The sequence below is a fragment of the Phaenicophaeus curvirostris genome, chromosome 2 (genome assembly GCF_032191515.1).
Source record: "Phaenicophaeus curvirostris isolate KB17595 chromosome 2, BPBGC_Pcur_1.0, whole genome shotgun sequence".
NCBI lineage: Eukaryota > Metazoa > Chordata > Aves > Cuculiformes > Cuculidae > Phaenicophaeus > Phaenicophaeus curvirostris.
In genome coordinates, this window is record NC_091393.1 from 84,128,467 (window position 1) to 84,134,481 (window position 6,015).

Below are 6,015 nucleotides of genomic sequence, written 5' to 3' on the forward strand. Positions count from 1 at the left end.
GCACCATCCAATGAAATGCAGGGAAGTAACAAGGGAAGTTCTGTACAATAGGCACAAAACTATCAAGAGCTAAGTTTGATAATGACCTTGTCATATCCCTATGGATATGTGCCTAAGTTATGTGATATTTCTTGTACTTGTAACAGGCTCAAGTCTTCAAATATTTTTAAACAAACACATGACTCTGCTAATTTTATCCCTCTATAATTGAGATAAGCCATTCAAGCATACCTAGAGTATGCTGTGTTTCAGTTTTAACTCAGAAATATTAATAAGCCTAGATTTCACAAAAATGTATGCATGGGTGACCTGGGGAAGTGAATGCTATTAAAATATTTAAGAATACACAGATGATTTTCAAAGAAAGGGCTTATCTTCTTAGATGTTAATGTTGATTCAGAAGTGAATGAGTTCCCGAGTATTTTCCAATCAATTTCTAAGTATGCTTTGGTCCCTGCCAGAGCATGCCTGGAGATCCTCCTCTTCTTTGTGACACTGCCTTTGCCTGACTCTGCAAGAAGCTACTCCATGCATCTCTCTGGGTAGATTTGTCTTGGAAATCTTGATTTCATCACTTTACTTCATGCTCATCTAAAAAGGCAGCTTTCTTACCAATGTCTGCCTGAAGAAGGTGATTGCCATCCATTCAGTAATTACAGGGATTGCAGGAAAGAAATTATTCTAAACAAAATACAGTAAGGTGATTGCTTAGAGAGATGCTTGCCTCCTAAGTGTGCTTTCAAGAACAGGTATGCAATTAGGAGAATAATTATTTTGATAAATACTGGGACACTAACAATTAATGATGAAAAGAAAGAAAAGCAGCCCTAAAATAATTGAGTCCTGATTCTGCAGATGCTAAGTGTTGATTGCTTTCAACTTCTAGCAAATTCAAATGAGAGTTAAAGGCACTCAGTTTCTCAGAAAGCCAGGATTTAAGAAGAGGCTTTCCCTTCTATAAACATTTCCCTTCCCTAAACACTCTTTGGGGGACGGGGAGGAAGGCTAAAAAAAATGACAGGATTATAGAAGAAAATATCTTTTTTCCTTCACTGAGCCATTAGCACTGACAGTCATAAAACCGCATCTGGGACCAATACACAAACATTAATAACCAGTCATCAGTGTAGTTTTGCCCATTAGTGCTAATTACATTTCGTTAGAAAACCCAGCAGCATAGGGATGGTGGAGTTTGAACTAATTTCTTGTTTCCAAATGACCTACATAACTAATGAAAAGGTTTAATTAACAGAAAACTGTACTTCATTTTCATTTCCATCAACACAGTTTAGAAAAGAGTACAGAAAAAAAGTGATGCCTGGCTAATTGGAGAACTGGACTACATCACCCATAGTGGGATATCTGTTCTTCAGCTGAAATACATGAAGATTTTTGTACTTTTCTGATTATAGCCAAATTGTACTTACCACTAGTCCTGTGACTGCAACTGGCCCTTGCTTTCCATTAGGCAATAGTTTCCAGTAGAAGAATGTGAACAAAAAAATTCCAGTACCTGAAATAATTTAAATCAGTTATAAGTGATTTTGTTTTCATCCTCCTGGACAGGAAGAGGCTAAAAAATACGAAGTGCAATATGCAAAGTTTGATTTGAAACACTATTCTGAGCGTGAATGGTGTTCATCACCCTTAGGTATAAACTCATGATTAATTTTTCTATGTTCAAAGCACACTTGACAGAGTTAACGTTCTTTGTATTGTGATACCTGAGGCTCTGCACAAGAGGACCTGGTGTCTCTTGTCTCCAGCTCATTACTCACTCAGGGTTGGTCTGTATAAACTGAGGTGCCCAGGCCCATCCATTTTCTCACTGGAAAAGTTTCCAAGTCACACTTCCCAGCCCTTTTAACCCACTTGGCAGAGGCAGCAAAGAGCAGAACGAAGAGCCACACATCCAAATAACACTGGACTTTTAGGGTGGGTTCACAGCCCGTTATTCAGGGAACCACATAGGGACATAAATGCCTTCCCACCAGTGCCTGAACTGACAGCTACAACCAAACCCCTTGGACTTAGCTCCCCAAAAAGAGCAATTAAATTCAAAATTGCAATCTGCAGACCCCTGCTTAGCTGCAATTTAACTCAGGGCCACTACACTCTTTCTTAGAAAACAATCCCAGGGATATGGGGTGTGTTTCTGGGTGTGGGTTCAGCCTCAGCAGCAGAGATTTGTGATTATCTAGGAAGTATTGTACCTCCACGTGCTGGATTGACAGGACAGTATAAAACAGCAAGGTGCTTCTGATAAGAAGGGTCTATTTCAAACTAGAATGGGTGTACCTTCCCTTGTCCAAATCAAGCTGCTGAGCTTTCCACCCAGGTACAGAATAAATCTGCTTGCATGGCCCAGGGGGATTCAGGCCCTTGCATCTCATATATCTGCATGGTTTGTGTAGACACGGCAGCTTTATATATTCCTTGGGGACACAAGGAAAGAAGAAGGAGGAATCAGAGTGGAGTCCCCATGAAACAGGAGAATGAAAGAGCTGAAGCACATGCACTCACACATCTTCTTTGAAAGGCTGTGGCATGAATAGAGCTGCCGTTTGAGAACCCTTCCAGTGCAAAGACCTGTACCTTTACAATCCTGAGAGCAGAATAACAGAAAAAGATAAAATGTCACCATTTCATTACACTACATGATGACCAAGTTGTTGAGGTTTTTTAATGTTGGGTCCTAACCAAATGCCATGCAATACACTAGCTCCATAACTCGTAGTCATTTATGAATTTGGTAAAAACTCAGTTACATGCATCTTATATATTCCATATCTACACATTTGTTCTGTTTCTGGATGGACACAGCCTAGCGTATTAACTTCATTTTGTAGCAAAGCTACAAAAGGATACTTCATCCTTGTTACACTAAGATTTTTGTAACTTTCTTTGACATGCTTTCTGAGTAAAAAAACTGTATCAAGATGCAAAACTTTTCCATAAGTCCTTAATGTAAAGCAACAGACATATAGTGTGAATTAGTGTATTCATAGGAAAGGAATCAGAAAGAAAAGCCTCCTAGACAGTGCTCAGCACTAGCACATTTTGAAGAAGCAAAGATTTGAATCTCAGACGTTCTTATCTCTAATCTCCATGCTTATTTTCTACTTCTTTTTATATAGCCACAAAAATAATTTGATTCAGCTGTAGCCACATTACCACTGAGTTGTGCCAATTGTATCAGCTGTTCATTTGGCTCTCAGCACAGGCAACGATTCAGGTTCTTTCAGGTTTCTTCCTGTATGTGATCCTTTTTTTTCTTTTTTGATTCTGGATTTCTGCAGTTGAGTATCTGTCAGGTTTTATCAGGTGAGGTGATAAAAAGTCTAAAGCTGTTTAGAAAATAACATGATCACCATTAGTGCATACTGTTGCCATCCTAAAATTCATAGCAGCAATAGGATTAGCTTGAACTGAAGAGAAGAGTAAAATAGATTAGGTTGGACTAGTTATTCTCCTTTAGCAAAAATCAACCAACTAAACAAACAAAACCCTAAAAAAAAAACCCCAAAACCCCCACAAAATAAACCCCAAACAAACAGAACATCAGCAGTTCTTGAAAAGGGGAAGGAACGTGCAAGAAGTTCTCTTGCACAGAAGATCAGCAAGGAGGAACTATGAACACACTTTAGAGACCTTGCAGCTGGGATGCAGAAAACTACAAAAATGATGCTAATCATTGCCTAGTCTTGGGTGGTTAACAAGCAGAACCTTTAGTGTTTAGGTAAGATAGGCCTGTGAAACTCAGTACCATCCTAGAAAATGTGCTTGAGATTCCAACCGTGCTGTGAGAAAGATCAAAGCATAGTGGAAAACTACTCTGCTTTCTCCTGATAAATACAGGCAAAGTGGCAGGCTACACATCAAGTTCTTCCAGCAAGGACTGAGCTCTGCGATTCTTGTGTTCCCACTCACATTTCCTCTGCCTGGGTGCTGTTTCAGAGGACCGAGCTCCACGGTGCCTGTGTTCCCGCTTGCATTTTCTCTGCCCACATGCTGTTTTGGAGTTGTCCCGGATCATGAGGTAATGGAAATAAATTTATCCTTTTCATTTCATCTGTGGCTTTGTGGTTGTTCCTGCACTCTGCCTGCGTTCAGCTCACGCAGCCATGGTAAGTCCACACTAACCCTGCTGGTATGTGTCAGAGTATGTGACTTTGGTGGCTGTTCCTCCCATCTGTAGCCCATGGAGGGGGAGGTCTGTGGGTCAAGAGATACTGGGCAGGACATCAAGGCAGGAGAGAGGAAAAAAGGGCATGGCTGAAATTGAGGTGAGTTATCCTGTGAAAATCTGTTTGGTAATGGAAGACATGAGAGAGAGAGAGAGCAAGCCCTCTGTAGCTGGAGAAGGAGGGGGCAACAGTCTGCCAATGACACTTGACATATGGCAACAGCATGGATTGGGAAAGGCTCTGAAACACTGCTGTCTTCCTCTTCATGTTCCTGCCTTCTCCACACAAAGTCTACTGCACCCTCCCATAACAGCTCCCCAGAGCAAGGGCTGAAATCTTACTTAGCTACACAGAGGAAGAAGTTATGTCTTTTTTCTGAGTAAGGATGACGTGGGAGTCATCTAATTCTTCATGCTTGCTAATGAAAATTGAATTCATCCACATCCAGGCTTCATCAACTGGTTAACTGTCATAATATTAATTATTCCTTTTTTTTTTTAAGCTTAATGCCATTTAAAAGCTTTGCCCTTCTTTGTAATTAGGTGTTAGGTTATATTATTTATGTGAGATGATTGCTTTCTTTAGTGTAGAATACAAACTGAAACAAAATCTAATTTCTCTGTCTTGCAATCTCAAAAAAGTTTTATTGCTTAAAACATCAGTTATTATATACATGGACGGGACCATGTATGGTGATGATGATGGCAATGGCTTCAGATAACAGGCTAATTAGATCTTCTGATCAGACCTTCTATGTGTCTCTGACCTTTCCTTTTCTTTCAGTTGCCCCACTATATTCTGTATACTGAAATATATTAATGTTCAGTTAAGTCTACGTTTTCAGAAGGGCATCCAATTATCTTTTGGCAGTTTGTTCAAATGGTTGGTTGCTTTCCACATGAAAATTAGATCTCCAAATATCCATCTTGAGTTTGTCAACTTCAGCTCACACAGAGTTATTTATCAGAGCCTTTTTTGTCTGTACTTTTTCTCATGAAAATACTTCAATATCACATCTGAACCACTTCCCGAGATTCTTTAACATAAGATCAGCAGACCAAGCTTTTCACATTTCTCACTTCCAAAGTGTTAAACAGGAGCTTGTTTGAACAGCTCTAGAGCTACCTGGAACGCAGGGAGTCTGAGCACGGGCAGGACCCCCAGATGACAGGAGCACACCAGGCTTGTAGATACCAGCTGCTTGAACAGGTCATCCATGTAATTTGGACCTTCTCAAGCCACCCCAGTGCTCCCCAGTGCTGTGGCTGTAAGCCAAAAACACTGCTGCGCAAAGATGGTCTTGGCTGAGCTTGCTCCTGCCCGAGCTTGCTCTTGCCCTGTGAGCAGCAAGGAGTTGGGGCTTTTGAGTCTCCACTTTTGCTAGCCACTGCCACTGGCTTGGCTCTGCTGAGCTCCTGTGCAAGGGAGGGAGAAACCTTTGCTTACTCTTGTGAGAAAAGGCAGGAAGAAACGAGCAGTTGTCTCTTGAAAAGTGCTTCCATCTCTTCTTCGGAGAAAAAATCTTCAGGCTTGCTTTCACTGTTGAGAAGCTCATAGTAGCGCAAGACTCTTTTCAAAGGGATTGCTCCATGCTGGGTGATGACAGCCACCATCACCAATACTGGCCTTGTAGCTCCTAATGAAAAGACTGAACTGCCCCGTGCCCACCCAGAAAGGAACTGAAATGATTTACTATCATGCCTTTTTGTCTCTCCTCCATTCCCCCCACTTCACAAATTCTCATCTGTAATTGATTGTTCTATGTTATACTTTCTTACTGATTGTACATCAATGCTTATCTATAGTTGTTGCTTTCATTTTTTCACAG